The 17,827-nt window shown below is 48.5% G+C and overlaps 1 long non-coding RNA gene across 1 annotated transcript; it reads left to right on the forward strand.

Annotated features, from left to right (window-relative positions):
- Positions 1–290: 290 nt before the first annotated feature.
- Positions 291–13,625, forward strand: LOC131412177 (uncharacterized). The gene is made up of 3 exons (XR_009221716.1): positions 291–5,488; positions 11,094–11,238; positions 13,433–13,625. It is a non-coding gene; the product is annotated as an uncharacterized LOC131412177 (long non-coding RNA).
- Positions 13,626–17,827: the final 4,202 nt, after the last annotated feature.

Here is a 17,827-nt window from a genome sequence, read left to right on the forward strand (position 1 = left end):
GTCTGTGTGTCTGTGTCTGTCTGTTGTCTGTGTGTACGTGTGTCTGTCTGTCTTTCTATGTGTTGAGGCTGTCTTACCTCCCACGCCTGTCCTACTGAGAGACATGTGCCCTGAGGAGGGCACATGCTGTGGCTATGAGAGAGGACCTAAGGGAGGGCTGGATCTGTGTCTATCCAGGAGATAGAGTCAGCTCTCTGGAGACCTGCTGGCCCCCAGGGCCCTAGCCCTGATCTCTTCTCTCCCACCACAATCCAGATAAGGCTTGAGCCCCCCTGGATGCCAGTGGGGCCCAAGGGCACACCTAGAACCTTATAGCTGCAAGAGCTTCAGTGAGCTCTTAAGCTTTTGCTGCTCAAAGTGTGGTCCGTGGACCAGCAACTTTAGCATTTCCTGGAAGCTTGTTAGAAATGTAGAATTTCAGGCCCCAGACCAACCCAGCCTAGGCCCCTACAGAATCAGAATCTAGAATTTAACAAGACCTCCAGGTGATTCCTATGAACAGCAAAGTTTGTGAAGCAGTGCCCTCGGCTTGTCCTCTGCCTAGCGTGCTAGAGGAAGCGTGGTGGTGGTGGTTCAGCTGTGTGTGTGTGCTGCACAGCCAGACTACAGCTGTACCGGGGCCTGCTGCTTACTAGTGTGTGGTGCTGAGTGTCATCTTCCACAGTGTCAATTTCTCATCTATAAATCGGGGGCATTGACAGTGCCTCCCTCACGGGGCTATTGCAAGTTCAATGAATTATTGCGTGTGACGTGTTCAGAACGGTGCCCGGCACATAGTAAGCACCTGGAAACTGTTAGCTGTTGTTCCCGAGTGAGGGGTCATCCAGCCTCCGCTCATCCCATCAAATGGGCACACACACTTCCCCACCCACAGGGTGGAGGAACAGCCATTCTTCAGTTAGGCTGCCCCGAGGGGAGAGACCCCTCCTGATGCTCCTGGAAGCTGTGTCGGGAGGTGACACAGGAGTCTGCTCCCTTGTCACAGGACAGGGTTTCAGTTCTTGGAAAATGACTCTCTCTCCAAATCTTCTCATTTCCAGGCAGTTCTGGTCCCTATAAGCCATCTCTGCAGACCTTGGCTGCCATCCTGAGAGCCAGCCTCTGCACACACAGTAGTTTGCCCATGCCCTTCTTAAGGGACACTACCAAGATCAGGACACTGTCCTAGAGGGGTAATCTCACTTTGTGCCTTCAGACCTGCTGGTTCTGCGGGCAGGCCAGTCAGACGGCTACAGGATGAGGCCTCTCTGCAGAGGTGCTGCCACGAGGTACCCGAGGTGGAATGGATGCTGAGCTGCCCAAGAGGGTCCATGCAGAGTAGAGAGAACACGGACCACCCTGGCATCCTGGCCAGCACACAAGGGGAGACGTGGGCAAAGGCAAGGCCCTTCAGTGGGCTCCCCAGAATCGTGAGAGGGCGGCCCAACAGTCCCCTCACTTCTCCGTGAACCAACTACAGCAAATGTCCCTGGTCACAGGTATGAGAGGGCAGACGGTGGCCCATCCCAAATGTGGACGGTTCCACAACCTCTTCACCACAACTGGACTTAAAACTTCCTTTAAAACCTTTGGCTGATGTTCTTGGAATTCAAACAAAGAAAAGAAGTCCCTAAGAATAGTAATACCAATGATGATGATTACAATAATAGGAATAATAACTAACAGTTGGGGGACTTGTGTATTAGGTACTGTTAAATTCTTGACATGCAGTGTCTCATCTAATTCTCACAACAAGCCTGAACAAGGTGCTATTGTGACGGGGACAAAAGGTGTCAATGCTGGGAGCCTCATCCAGTAGCCACCTCCTCCTTGCCCCTTTCCAGAGAGATTCTGGGTTTGCCTGCTGGACCACAAGCTCTTTCTTGTGATCATTAATGAAGAGGAGAATTGAAAGGAGCTGAAAGGCTAAGTTGATTGACATTTTAAAAGGTCCTGGAGCTTCTCTCGGAAGAAAACAACTTGTCCAGAAGGCCAGAGGTCAAGAGAGAAATCAGGGAGAGAGAGGAGATTTGGAGACGAGAGAGATTGCTATAAGGAAGAGGCTGCCTTGAGGACAGGGCTCTGGGGAATTTTCTGGATAACGGGGTTTTTAGGGAGTTTTTCTTGTGTGTCTTGCACTACAGCTCTCCTTTGCCACCTCTTTGGGAGATTTATATACATATTTACATTTCTTTTCAAGATTTGTTTGAGCTGGAGCTTTGTGTCTTCTAGATGCAACACAAAACTGAGCCGGCCCAGTTTTATTTGTATTGCACTATTATTATCCCTGCCACTTATAGATAAGGAGGCAGAGATTAGAGAGTTTAAATAGCTTACCCAGGGTCACCACTGCCAGTAAATGTGGAAACCAACCTCCCGTGAGCAATCCGCTCTGGTGGACGGCAACCACCTCCCACAGTGGTCGGTTCAGATGTGCATGAAAACTCATTGCTATTTCCAGGCTCCTCCAGGTCACAGGTCTTGTAGTTGCCCAGTTCACACACACAAGTGACTCCAAAACACTTGGGTTGTGAAGAGCATTTTGCTCACTCCCTTCCTTGGAGTATGTTCCCCAAATTGTCCCCTCATCCTCCTTTCCCTCCTCGATGAACCACCCATTCCCTTCCAGAAAAAGGCCTCTGTAGGAGCTTCTCTAACCAGGTAGTGTCTGCAGGAGTGGACATTTGCTGAGGTCTTCATCAAGCTTTGACCTTGTACTTTAAAGCCAGAGGCTGCCATGGCTAATTAGAGGCCGGCAGGCCTGCCATGGCCAAAATCATTCAGTCCCTCAGTGATCGTGTCTTGAGCCCACACTGGCAAAACAGCTCTCCCTGGAAGCAACTCTCTTTCCTTTCCCTCTGAAACGCTCCCTAGCTTAAAGCTCTATTGTCATAAAATAAAACAAAGCATGCCTTAGACCTCTTTATGTCGTATTACTTTACTCCAAGTGGCAGAAGGACTGCCAGCAAGGCCATGTTGAAGAGATTAGACTATAGAAAAGATACATCTGGCCAGCAAGAAGAGGGAAGGGGGGGACTTTTATTTTTTTTTAATCATATAATTATTCAAGCTTAAAAAAATATAGAGAATAAATATCTACCACTCAGTTTTGCAATCTTTGAATGCTATTTCAAACCATTTCGGTTTGGATGTGTACCCCTCCCCAATCCTGCTCCCTAGCCTCACTCCCTCAAATATGTTTTTTAATATCCTCATGCATGTATTTATACATTTACTACATATGAGTGTGTCTTAAAGAATATATGGTGGTGTTTTGCATGTTTTAAATTTTTACACGAATTGTATCATACTGCACGTAACTTCTGCAACTTGCTGTTTTTACTCAATGATGTGTTTTCTGAGATTGTACTGTTAATACATGTAGCTCTTATTCATTCATTTTACCTATACAGTATTCCATTTTGTAAATATTTATACATTCTCCTGTTGTTGGGCATTTGACTTATTTCCAAGTTTTTTCTGATACAAACAATGCTGCAATGACTGTTGCTGCAACTGGAGAGGCCAATGTGTACATATGGAAGGGTTTCTAGGATACATATCTGTGTTATAGGAAGGAATTTTTCCCATGACAAAATCCTGGGTTGCATTTCTAGCTAAGAAATTGCAACCAAGGGCATATGAGATGTGCACCATGACTCTGCCTCCAGCTTCCACCTTGGGAGCTCCATGTCCTAGGTGAGTGAATATGACCATCTTTCCAAGAATGTGGTCCCTGACAATGCCCTTACCTCCAGACTCAGCTAAAGTCACACATATACACCTTACTGTGAATCATTTGTCTTGTCTGCTTTCCCTTTTGGATTTACAGTTGGAAATAGAGACATTCTGGAGTGTTCTGATGATTCATACTGAGTGTGACAGTGAGGGAGTCGGAAGGGAGGGCATGATTGTTTAAAGAAGGGGAAATGGGATTGTTATACAGAAATCAGGAGGACTAATGTTCCACTCAGCCATTTCTGGGTACTAAACCACCCAGAAAAGATTTATTATTCTCCCAATTCTATGGGTTCCTCTGTTGGTCTCTCCTGGGCCTGCTCATGTGGTTAGTTTCAGCTGGAGGGTTGGCTGGGCAGGAAGACCCAAGAGAGTCTTACAATTTTAGAAGTTGGTGCTGGCTGTCATCTGGGTCACCTTTTGACCCCTCCACTCCATCTCTCTCCTTCCAGTAGGCTGACCCTGCTTCCTTACATGGTGGTCCTGAGATAGTGTTCCAGGAGAGTGGAAGACGCTGTAAGGACTCTTTTGGATGGGGCCTAGAACTCACACAGCATCACTTCTGCCAAACTGGCCAAAGCAAGCCACAAGCCCCATCTGGATTTAAAGGGAGGACACGTTGACACTCTCTCTTGTTAGAAGGAGCAGCAAAGTCATGGCACTTTGCAAAGGAGCATAATACTAATTGCTTCAGCCATCTTTGAAAACAATCCCATGATTGAGCAATTTGGGCAGAAATGGAAATTTAACATCCACCATTGAGATTTTAGCTAAAGTCTTCTGTGCAATTTCCAAAATACATCAAGATGATATAATTCTCATCTCCCTGGCTTTCTTGGCTAGAAAGAGGTTCACGGAGGGATAGAGTTTTTTAATTATTGATGATTGCTGATTCTTCTCTTCACTTAAAAGTCCAATGAGGAATCTACCTTCAACCTTTGTGAATTAATTCTTTAAATAACTTTTTTAAGCACCTAGTGTGTACAGTGCCTTGTGCTAGGTGCTGGGGATACAGCAGTGAACAAAGCAGATACAGTCCCTACAATTTTGGAGCTTTCATTCTATGGAAGAGAGAGAGGCATTAATTAAACAATTAATTACACAGTTAACAATTTAATTACAATGGTGTTAAGTGCCACAGGAGAAGTAAGGAAAATGTAAGTGGGGGCCCTAATGTGGTGTCAGAGTCATGGGAAACCTCCTTGAGGAAGACATGTGAGCTAATTTTTGAGGAATAAGTAGTCATTATACAGGCTAAGGGAGTGGGGGAGGGTGGTAAAAGGAATATTTCAAGCAGAAGAAACAGTGTGTGCTAAGGTCCTAGAAAGGGAAGAAGCCTGCATGTTTGAGGAACTGAGAATTAAGCAGAGGAAAGGGGAGAGTCAACCAGATGAGGTTGGAGACCAGGCAAGAGCCAGATCAGGCAGGACCTGGTAGACCAGGGAAAGGATTTTGGTCTGTCCTGGACTGAACTGTGTCCCCCACAAATCCATATGTTGAAGCCCTAACCGCACAATGTGACTGTATTTGGAGATGGAGCCTTTAAGGAGGTAATGAAGGTTAAATGAGGTCATACAGGTGGGGCCCTAATCCAACAGGACTGGTGTTCTTATATAAGACGAGGAAGCGCCATCCAGAGAGCGTATGCACAGAGGAGGAGCCATGTGAGGACACACAGCAAGAAGGCGGCCGTCTGCAAGCTGAGGAGAAAAGCCTCACCAGAAACCAAATCTGCCAACACCTTGATGGTGGATCTCCAGCCTCCAGGACTGTGAGAAATAAATTTCTGTTGTTAGTTTAAGTCTGTGGCATTTTGTTAATGGCAGCCATAGCAAACTAATACAGCATGTGGAATACTGAGATTTATGCTCTTAAAAGATCATCCTGGTTGCTATGTGGGAGATGGACCCAAGGAACAAAAATTGTCACTTGGAGATAAGTTAGAACACTATCACAGAGACTTGTGGAGGAAGCGAGGGTGGCCTACGACAGGCTGGTGGCAGTGGGGATGGAGAGAAGGGGGGCATGACAGAGAGATGGGAGGCAAGGGCCCTTCTGAGAGAGTGACAGCAACCGAGGCCTGACTCGAGGAGATGGTGGAAGTGAGAAATTGAAATTTTTGAAAAACAGCTTCTGGCATGCTTCTGGGCTCTAGAACACACCGAACTTCTGAGCGTGGGACGCTGAGTGACCACACAGCCGAAACTACCCATTATCCAAGTCCTGTCAGAACCACCGCACTGTAAGGTTGAGCCGGCCCAGCCACAACCCACAGTGAGATGGTATCAATTCGGTTAAGAAGTTTGTCTGTAAAGAGAAGAGAAACAGGCAGTAGATATAGAGGAAGTAGAGTTAAGTTTTGTTTTTGTTTTTGTTTTTTCTGAGATAGTTTAAGTTTTGTTTTCTTGTGAGATGAAAGAGACTTAAGCATTTTAAATGCTGATGGAAAGGAAACGGTGAGTGCTGAGATGCGCTCTAGAGAAGACCTAAATACACGCGTCAGGCCCTCCTGAAGGAGGCAGGAGGCATCGGCCCCAAGCGCAGGTGCTTTATGAGAGACAGAATGGAGGGATGAGATTAACGTATACGTGAGAAAACGAATGAATGAAAAGCAACTTCCTTTATGCCCTAAACTATATTATTTAGAGTTTCCAGTGCGGCTGCCGGCCGTTTCGGTTTACACCCACGTAACCAAGGGAACCCATACATGAAGCAAGCTCGACTCTTTCCCCTTCCTTCAGCTGGTGGTTGAGGCTCCTCCCAGGAGTCATGGGCAGGAGCTGAGGGAGGGCACTGGGGCAGCTGTGGTGGGTGCCACGGGGTTCCGGGGCCACCTGCTTGCCGTGCCCGCTGGTCCTGCTGACGCTCAGAGATGCGCCTCTCCCATCTCGCCGTGGGTTGTGGCTGGGCCTGCCCAACCTTACGATTCGGTGGTTCTGACAGGACTTTGATGATGAGTAGTTTCACCTGCGTGGTCACTTGGTGTCCTGCGCTCAGAGGTTCTATCTGTTCTAGGACCCGAAAACATGCCAGAAATTGTCTTTCAAAAAGCGTTTAGTTCTCTACCCCAGAGGGCATGGCCTTGCTCCAGAACCCCAATGGTCTGCATTGTGATTCTCCCAGCTGGGGCTGGCCACAAACTCTACATGGCATCTTGTCCCACCACTGATACCTCTGGCACCACAGGGTCTACTGGATCCTATGGCCCAAGTGGCAGGGGCGCTTGTGGCTGCAGCCAGGGCCTGCTGCAGAGCGCTTTCATGTTGTCCAGTGTATGGGCCCAGCACAGCCCAGCCAGCCTTTCCTACCCCTCGGGGACACATGATGCCCAGATGTCAGTGGCCACTAGAAGGCGGTGAACGTGTAATTTTAACACCCCTTCAATGTGCCCAGTCCTCAGAAGCTTGCTAAACACTTTCTTATACTATCCTTACAACTTCCCTGTGAAGCAAGGCTTCACCTCCTTGTCTTACAGATGAGGAAACTGAGGCACAGCGAGGTGAAGAGACTTGTTCAAAAATGCTCCACACTGAGAGAGAGAACCAACAAGAATACCAGGTGCCTCAGACTAGGTGATAAAATCTTTTAGAAACAGGGTGAGTGGAGTAGAGAGGAGTGGAGTATGGGAGTGGGTGCCTGTGGATGGTTAATTTCATGTGTCAACCTGACTGGGCTAAGGGGTGTCCAGACAGCTGGTAAAATACTATTTCTGGGTGTGTCTGTGAGGGTGTTCCCAGAAGAGATTAGCATTTGAATCAGTAGACTAGGTAAAGAAGATTGCCCTCACCGATACTGGTGGGTATCATCCAATCGGTTGAGGGGCTGAATATGACAAAAAGGTGGAGGAAGAGTGAATTGGCTCTTTCCTGGAGCTGAGACGTCCATCTTCTCCTGCCCTCGGACGTCGGCACTCTGGTTCTCAGGCCTTCCGACTTGAACTTGGACTTACACCGTCGGTCCCTGGTTCTCAGACCTTCGGGTTTGGACTGGAAGTATACCACCAGCTTTCCTGGGCCTCCCGCTTGCAGTCAGCACATTGTGGGACTTCTCAGCCTCCGTAATCACATGAGCCATCCCCTTATAATGAATCTCTATGTATCTATATAGATATCCTATTGGTTGTTTCTCCTTGAGAACCCTGACTAATACAGTGCCCCAGTAAATTAAAATCCAGTCCTAACCTGAATTACTAGAGGAACATATTAGCTTCAAAAATTACCCGATGAAATCAAGGTCAGTCCTTAGCACATGGAAGTAGATGGTGTGGTCTGGGCAACCCTCATCTCCCTCCGCATCACCCCAAGTCCAGGCCGTGTAGAAGCCCAAATGTTCAGGACCCACTTATTGGATAACCAAACCAAACTGAATGCTCGGTGAGACCCAAGAATAACCCAGTAGCAGATGAAAGACCTCAGTCAAGGGCTTCAAGCTCCCCCTTCTACCCCAATGTTCATTTTTAGAGCAGCCGTTCTCAACCTTTAATAAGCATCAGAACTTGTCTAGAGGATTCGTTAAAACTCAGTTTGCTGAGCCCCACACCAAGAGTTTATGATCCAGTAGGTTTGATTAGGACACAAGAAAACGTGCATTTCTCACAAAGTCCAAGATATATATCTCCTATTTGTCCTAATAAGTCTCTCTCTGTCTCTCTCTGTCTCTCTCTGTCTCTCTGTCTCTCTCTCTCTCTCCATATATATATATAAAGAGAGTTGGCTCACATGACTGTGGAGACTGAGAAGTCCCGAGATCTGCGGTCAGCCCACTGGAGACCCAGGAGATCATTGGTGTAGTTTCAGTCTGAAGACCAGCAGGCTCGATACCCAGGAAGAGCTGATGTTTCATTTGAGTGTGAAGGCAGGAAAAACCCATGTCCCGGCTAAAAAGCAGTCAGACAGGAGGAGTTCCCTCTTATTCACAGGAGGGTCAGTCTTTTTGTTCTATTCAGGCCTTCAACTGATTGGTTGAGGCCCACCCACATTGGGGAGGGCAATTTGCTTTACTCAAAGGCCATTGATTCAAATGTTAATCTCATCCAGAAACACCCTCACAGACAGAGCCAGAAGAATGTTTGACCAAATAAATGTCTGTGCACCCCATGGCTCAGTCAAGTTGACACAGAAAACTAACCATCACAGATGCTGATGCTGCTGGTCCATGACAAGGTTTTGAAATCACTGCTGCAGAGTGTCTGCTTCCTTTTGTGGCAGGGTTAGATCATAATCCCCCCTTCCGCCAGCATCCTCACAACCCAGAGGGGAGCCCCTATGACCCCGGGGCAGGAGTCGCAGTGGTGACCATGATTGACCTGCCTGCAGGCTGTGGGGCGTAGTGAGCCCTTGGCTGAGCAGCAACGACCCTGTGATGCCAACCACAGGACCCACGTGGGCCACTCACCTCCTGGGCTTGAGCTTCTTTTAGAGTTCACAGTAAAATATAGCACGTGCTTACACTAAAAAGCATTTGTTGTTTATCTGAAATTCAAATTTCACTAGGCATCTCTTTTTTATTTTATTTTATTTTTTGCTAAATTTGGCAACCCTAGTTTCTTTCTTTGTGAAATGCAGTGCCACTCAAGTCATGGGAGGATGCGAGACGGCATCGGGCAGGCTGCACAGACAGGGCAGCCACTGCTGCTGTTATCACCAAGACTGCTTCCGGCCCAGGCCAGGAGAGAGGAGCAAACCTGGAGAGAACTGCTCCCTGGGCAGAAGGGAGCACAGCCTTCTAACCCTGGATAAGTCAGCCTGGTGGAGGGTGGGAGGTGTGGGGCTTACATCAACCACAGAAGGACGGCCCTCCCAGACCAGTGCTGACACCAGCAGGAAGCAGGAAGTTCCCTCCAGCCCCAGGCTCACTGCTCTTCTTGCCAGGGGAAAGAAGATTCTAAACTACGATTCAAAATAGTAGCCAGTGTCAGCATTTGGCAACCCCAAGCTGGATCGCCAAGCTCCAGACCCCAAGGTGCCTCCGGTTTTCCAGCCCCCAGGCCAGAGGAGGCCTCTACACCCAGTCCATTCCCTGTGCTGGGGCCCAGACCGGAGAGAACACCCTAAATCTGGTTTGGCAAGAGGAGGAACTTCCCCATAAGCGTGTCCTCAAGGTGCCCAGAAGTGGGCGAGGTGCCGGGTAGGTGCACTCCCTGGCCTGGGCGCAGTTTGCTGGTGGTCTCACTACTGCCTTACTGCATGTGGGCACTCTTGCAGCTGCTCCCTGGCTGCTCCCAGGCACCCTCTGTCCTGCACAGCCCTGTGAGCTCCACGGTCGTGGGAAGTGCCAGGTCCTAGAGTCTGTCGTCCCCTGCCCTGTGGCCCCCCACCTCCCATAGGCCCCATGTCAAGCAGACTAGAGGAATGAATAGAGGCAAAGACCAGGTCAAAGTTTAGGTGCCACTAGTACTGAGGGAGGCGTGGGGCCGAGACCCCCACTCCACAGGGCCCCAGGGGAGCACAAGGCAGAGTGTAGACAGTGGCCCAAGGGGAAGCCACTGGCTGCTTGGCCAGCTCGGCCACTGACCTGCTGCTTGGCAAGTCACTTAGCTGCTCTGGACCTCAGTTTCCCTTCTGAAACATGGGGGTATGAGAGTGACTTCGCCTGCCTCCTCAGGCTAGTATAACAATCAACTACCTGTGAAAGGGTTTTGTAAACTCTAAGTTGCTATTAGTTAGGGCTGTTTCAGTCACAAGTATGAGAAACCAGATGTAAACCAGATGAGGCCAAAGAGGAATTTACTGGCTCAGAGTATCAAGACTCAGGACAGGGAAAGGAGGCAATCTCCTCTTCTCTCATCCCTGCATCTCTCTGTGAATCAGCTTCTTTCCTGTCAGTCTGGCTTCTCCCATAAGCCTGGAGCATCTCCCAGCTTTCCTTATCTACCAGTACCAACTTGAAAAATCCCAGAGAAGGTTCTCATTGGTCCCACCTGGGTCACATGTTCACCTGTGGTGTGGGGCACTATGTTTAGCAGACTTTTCTAGAACTACATATTTGGAGATCATATTTTCCCCAAAAGAAAGGAGGTATTATTCCCTGGAAAGGGGGAATAGGATAGAAAATTATCTACTATGGAGGTAATATTTTATCGCTAATTTATTATTGTCATTGACATCAGCATCCTAAATTGGCCTTATTTTCCTAATTCCCATTATTCTTGGGCAACATAGTGGCTAAGGGCACAAGCTCTGAAACTCAGACTCCTGAATTCAAATTCTGGTTCTAGCTCTTTCTAACTGTGTGGCATTAGACAAGTTGCTTAACCTCTCTGTGCCTCAGTTTATACACTTGTGAAGATAAAATGAGTTGATATATGTGGAATGTGAAGAATAGTGCATGGTACCTGCCAAGGGTTCAATAAATGCTAATCATGATTATTGTCACAGGACAAGGTGACAGTGTCTCAGAACCCCAGCGTGAGAGAGAGAACTGGGAGCAAAACCATCGCTCCTTGCTTACTCCCCAACTTTCTTCCAGAGAGCGCTGACAACTTCAGGAGCTACATTCAACAGAGAATTATTGAGCTGTGTGGTAAGCCCCAATTATTTGAAAAGTTGCTAGACCAAGTGTCTCTCCTCCAGAAGCTCCCAGCCAAGTAAGGGCGGCAGGCACATAAAGAGAGGGCTTTCCTGCAAGTGGGCTTGTGCTGGTTAGAAGTGGACGCAGGGTTCTGTGGGAAACCACAGTGGGCACTGGGTCCAGAGGAAGCTGCCTGGAGGAAACAACACCTGAGCTGAGATATGGAGGGTGGGCAAGAGTTTGCCAAGCAGGGAAAGGTAGGCAGGGCACTTTGCTAGTTAGGCCTCAAGCCGTTGGCTCAGATCCAGACCCGCCTTCCTCCGCTTCATGCTGCTGGGGCTCGAGCTCTGCAAATTCCGTCTCCCTTGTCAGCTGGTTCCTGGCGGGTTCTGCCGACAGGGGGCACCAGAAGCAGATTGGCAGGCAGGAAGAGAGAAGGGACTTGCTCCTAGTTTGCTCCCTGTCCTGCCAACTTCTCCCCAGCCAGAGCCCACTAGCCCAGAAGCATCAGGTGAAGCCTCCAGCTGTCTTCAGCCTCAGTGGCTGGCAGCCACGGGGGAGCAATGGATAAAGAGCAGGAGCGGAGAGGCTGTGAGAGGAACAACCAAGTAAACCAGTGGGCAGGAGCATCAGAAAAGTTCCCAGTCGACAGCAGGCAAGGTGTGAGGATGGCCCTCATGCCCAGCACTCGGTACCAGAAAGGGGCAGGTGGGGGCAGGATCCAGCCCTGGGGCAGTTCAGAAACAGGACCCCAGGCCCTGGGAGGTGGGGCCCAGCAGGCAGGGCCTGGGCCCAGGGGAGCTGTGGTGCAAGGCAGCAGACCAAAGCTCCCAACACTCCCTCTGCCTTCCAAGCACTGGCGGTTTATTCGGACATCACTGAGGCCAGACCAGGGGCCAGGACTCTGAGTGTGGCGGATTAGGGGAGGGGATGGCTCTAAGGACAGGGGGCAGTGTCAACAGGGACCTGGCTATCCTCTTTGTATCAAGCTCCCACCCCCATATTAAAAAGAAAATTCTTTAGAGTACCTCTGTGTGATACACTCTCGGTTCTCCAGCAGGAAGCATGAGTGTGGTGACCCGCATGTGGGAAGTGTGCATAGGGGTATGTGTGGTGGCAAGTGGGGGATAGTAGATTTCTGGGAGCTTGGTCATTCCCTTAAACAGCTTATTTGTGGCGTCAAAAAGTCTGTCTTCAGCACTGTTATTCACTTCCGTGGGTTCAATTTCCACCTTTACTTCTAAATATGCATCTCCAGCCTTGACTTGGTTTTTGAGTCCTGGATATGCAAACTCACTTAACTCCACAGGAAAGTTTCACAGCATTTCAAACTGAACGAAATAAAATACCTCACTGTCCTCCAAAACTGCCCCTCTTCCTCTCTTCCCTATTTCCAGGAACCATAACATGTTCACCTGGTCACCAGGGCTCAGACCCTGAGAGTCAGCGCTGACATCTCCTTCTCCTCACTCACAACAAGAACACCAGGCAGTCCTCCCTTGCTTAGGGCTCAGATCCATCCACGCCCCCCATACCTGCTGCTTCACCCAGGGCCCCTAGCTAGCCACCCCGTCCTCATCCTTACAGCACAAGGAGCCAGATTCATCTTCCAAAGCCCGACCCTCCTCTCTGAAGCTGCAGTTAACTCTCTTGCCTTTGGACTAAAGCCTGCATGCCTCCCTTGGGGGCACCCCATCATCTGAGCCAAACTGCCCTTGTTGCCATTCCCTCACTCGACCCCACACATACTCCCTGAGCTTCCCAGTCAGGCCCCGCCATGCTCCTGGAGCGGGCCAGCCAGGGGGACATTCCCACTGTGGGAGCGTGAAGCGGGTGACACTCACTTTAGAATGGACTGGTTGCCCCTAGAGACGGGGTGGAATCTCTCCCTGTTTGAGGCTCTCACTCAAGAGGCCGCTCTCTGGGCCGTGATGATTAACAGTCGTGAGCAGCGCCAGGATCAATGAATCGCAGACAGAGATGGGGCTGCTGGCACAGGGTCGCCACACAAAGGCAGTAACTCAGGGTTGTCCAGCCTCGTCTGTCCCTCACACAATCCCCAGGGCCTGTGGGAGGGCCCAGGACGGGCCTGCGCCCGCGAGAAGTGAGGAGGAGGCTGCTTGCTCGTCTCTGCTGAGTGGCTATCTTTCTACCCGGGTCTTGTCTCACCATCTAAGAGTTTCTCTGCCTTTTTGCCTCTGAACAGATCAGCTGGAGTTGGTGACATACTGACCTGATCGCCTCTGACGGGAAACTAACCCTAAAGATGCCGTTAGTCTTACATTCAGAAATTCATCGTTTCTGTTTTACTTCTGTGTTATTTTTTTTTAAAGATAGCTTTGTATCTGGCCTTTTTTTCTGAAGGGCTTGAACAGGTCTTTGGACCAAAGCAATAAAATTCTGACCTTTTTAAAAATATATGTGTATAATGTCACATAATTTCCCACCATTAAAAATTGTGTTGCATTTTTGGTTCTAAAATGAAAAGCATAGGTGCACAAATCTAAACTTTATTCCCTAAAAAGATGTTTCCTGAGGGAATGTATTCAGAGATGGCTTGCAAAATACTATTTTTTCTTCAATTTTTTAAGCTATTTTAATGGCTCCCAAATGCTTTACACTCACTCCCAAGATCCCTGATTAGATGATAGACTCTGGAGTCGGCGTAAGAGATATTTTAAAGAAAGTTCTGAGATTCTTCATTTTACAAAAAGTTTCCATCCAGAGTTTATATAAATGAAAAGAATCAACCTAATTTAAGAGCATCTATGTTCTTTTTTTTTTTTTTTTTGAGGAAGATCAGCCCTGAGCTAACATCCATGTTAATCCTCCTCTTTTTGCTGAGGAAGACCAGCTCTGAGCTAACACCTATTGCCAATTCTCCTCCTTTTTTTTCCCCCCCTAAAGCCCCAGTAGATAGCTGTACGTCATAGTTGCACATCCTTCTGGCCAGAGAAGCAGTGGCCAGAGAAGCACGGCCAGAGAAGCAGTGCGTCGGTGCACGCCTCGGATCTGAACCCGGGCCGGCAGTAGCGGAACACGCGCACTTAACTGCTAAGCCACGGGGCCGGCCCCCAAGAGCATCTATGTTCTATAGGCAAAGCAGCAGTTAACGAATCTCACAGTCCGTGTCATGGTAACTTTACAGTTTAGATGCATCTTACTACATCTGAAATGGGTTTAATTTATACGAAAAAATAATGGCAAACACTAATTCAGAAGAATGACTATAACATAGAAGAAAGAGTGATGATTCAGGAAGGAAGAGGGTGCCTATTATAGGATCATCACTTTCCTATACACCAAGATGGTCCCTCTAGCTTTGCTTATAATATAATAAATGGAAACAACCAAATGTCCATGAACAATGGGCCAGTTAATATTAAGCAGCTATTAAAAAGAGAGGTCTGTGCTTATATTCAAAGTATCATATAAAAAGCTTTCCCAGATCAATTGTTAAGGACCTTTTAGGAAAATCTATAGTACAGCCCATTTCTATTTTAAAAGGGATGGTGTACATGTGTGTTTATCTGTGTGTGTCGGGGTTATATCTCGAAGTAATAATCTTCTGGCTTTTTTCTGTGTGTTTACCTCCCTCCATCTCTCTCACTGGTACCCCCAAAGGCTGGGCTGGACAGTTTTTCTTTCTTCAGCCCACACCTAAGCAGGAACAAAGATTCAAAAGTCCTCGCTAGACAAAATTTCATTCATGCATATTTGGAGAACCAGTTTTTCCTCTCCCAGGGGTGAAATAAGACTGTAACTGTGGAAAGGAAGGAAGAATGTAGTGGGGTGCCAGGAGGAGAGGACAAGGAAGACAGATGAAGAGTCACTGAATTGTGAAGGACGAGGAGAAACTTGGAGGAGACGAGGGGGAAGAGGACCTCACATCAAGTGTGCCTTCCTCGCCAACTCTCCAATCGGGGCCGATCTCAATTGGTCAATAGTACCAGGCACTTTAAGACTCCTGAATGAAGGAGGGATGAACAGTCAGTATGGGCTACATTATGCTGCAGTAACAAACATCCCCCAAATCTCAGTGGTTTAAAACAACAAAGGTTAATTTTGCTCACACTGCATGCCCATATAGGGTTGGCGGGGCCTGGCTCCTCTGCACATCATTCTTACACAAGGACCCAAACTAACAGAGCAGCCAGTGGAACACTGCCAGTCACCAAAGCAGAGGGAAATTGTAGGAAATTGTGCACTGACTCTTGAGGCTTCAACCTAGCATAACATACATCATTTCAACTCACATTTTACTGACCAAAATAAGTCATATAATCACATCTAACTCCAAGGGGGCACGGAAATGCAATCCTACCATCTGCTCAGGGGAGAGCTAGAAATAGTGAACAGCATGAATAACCACCACAGGGGAGGACTCAGACCCCAGGTCTGGTGATGGAGGTCTGAAGGAAGAATTGCTTCTTCTCCACAGGTGGAACAGAACAGGTCATGATTTCTCCTATGAGCAGAGAGCAGCAGTGGACTCTGTCATGGTTTACTTGTATGTGCACAGAAACTTTCTGGAAGGAAGCAAAGAACCAGACTGCTCTGGAAATTGGGAGTGTGAAGTAAGAAATTTTGATTTTCACTTCATATCCTCTGCAATGTTTGAAATTTTAACCATGACATTCATTTGTGTGGATTAATCTATGAGACCCAGGTCCCCAACTTCAACTATTCAGCAGAAGACAGTGTAAATGGCCAAAAGGAAGTCCAAAGAATTGAGTGCTTCTGACTCAGAGTAGCCAGGCTTTGCCCAAAACGGAGACACCGGACGTTGATGGGGCTGACCTGGGGTGAGAGAACACTGCTCTACCCGCCAGGAACCCAGCCAACACCTGCCCCAGAGATTTCCTGGTACTTATTGCTTCTCCAGAGGGAACAATGAGGACTCTGGCCCTTGTCCCCAAGACTCATATTTTTCCAGTCCAAAGGCCAGCACCATGACACTTACTATGTCATCTCTGAACTTACAAAAGAAGAGTAACAATGAAGACCATGATCATGACTCAGAGCAAGCAAGTCCAATGTACTAATTTCTTAAGAAGTCTCAGATTTCCATCTGGGATCGCTCCTCACTACAATCCTGGGGTCCAGAAAGGGGCCTTGGGCAGGACAGGAGCTCAGGGAATGTATGCCAGGAAACTGTAAGGGGCAAGAAGCTGCCCACCCAGAGCCTGGCCTTGGGGACCCTTTCTACCATCACAACATGACTGGGAGCCATAAGGCAGGTGGTCTTCGGAAGAATGGAAAGACTGTACCAAAATGAGACACGACCTGAGTAGGATGCATGACCCAGGGCCGCATCTGTGCTGGGTCAGCCCGTCACTCTGCTTTCCACCTCCAGCATGCATCCACTGCCAGCTGGAGGGGGACTGCTCAAGACCTGGGAGATGTCCCTCCTCGTTAGAGAACTTCTCAGGACAGGGCCTTGGAGCCCAGGGCAGAGGAGCAGCTATGGGAAGGATAGGCACGGGCAAAAATCATAAAAAATATAAATGTGATGCATTCTCTCATCCTTCAACAAGTACGCTGTGATTTTGATTCATCAAGCGTTATTGATGACCAAGGAGCCCAGGACAACGATGGGAACCGAGGCATGTACACACATGTCTAAGAACTAACCCCCACCCTCAGCAAACCCCCAGCCCAGACGGGACTATGACACACCAAACACCAAGGTGCAGGGCCCAGCAGGCAGAGGCAGGCAGAGACACAAGCAGTTGGGTGGGACCCAGAGGAGCAAAGGACAAATTCCTGCTTGTGGTATCCAGAAGCCTTTCCTGGTGGACTTTCAGCCTGATCCAGGCCTCCTGATCCAGACGGAACCAGCCTCTCTCGTCATTTTCTTTTCTCTAGGGTAGGCTGTGCTGCTGGGGTAAGGGATGTGAGGATTTTCCTAGTGGCAGTGTTCTCGGAAACAGGGCTGATAAAGAGTCCGCAGTTCAGAAGTGTGATGTAACAAAAATAAATATTCGATCTTTGTCCCCAGTTCCTGGAACACAGCTCCCAAAAGCCTTGGAATCTCCGGAGTTATGAGTGTCTTTTGTATCCTAATGAGATGACTGGTGGCTAGGGGCCTGTAGATAGCTTCAGGTTGGGGGTGCTGGTTGGCCAGAAAGTCCAAGATGTGATTAGAGGGTTGGAAATTTCAGCCTTACCCCCACCCCTGACCTCCAGCGAGGGGCTGGAGATTGAATTCAACCACCAATAGCCAATGATTTAATCCATCATGCCTACACAGTGGGACCTCCATAAAAACCCCCAAAGGACAAAGTTCAGAGAGCTTCCAGGTTGGTGAACACATCAAGGTGGTGGGAGAGTAACATACCCAAAGAGGGCGTGGAAGCTCTGCACCCCGTCCCCAAGCCTTGCCCTGTGCATCTCTTCCATTTGGCTGTTCCTGATTTGTGTCCTTTAAAATAAACCCGTAATAGTAAGTCAAGCGTCTTCCTGAGTCCTGTGAGTCATTCTAGCAAATGATCGAACCTGAAGGGATGGGGTTGTAACCAAGTTGGACAGATGTGTGGGTAACCTGGGGACCCCATACTGACATCTGAAGTGCAGTCTTGTGGGGCTGAGCCTCTTAACC

Source organism: Diceros bicornis, chromosome 12 (genome assembly GCF_020826845.1).
Source record: "Diceros bicornis minor isolate mBicDic1 chromosome 12, mDicBic1.mat.cur, whole genome shotgun sequence".
Taxonomy (NCBI): Eukaryota; Metazoa; Chordata; class Mammalia; order Perissodactyla; family Rhinocerotidae; genus Diceros; species Diceros bicornis.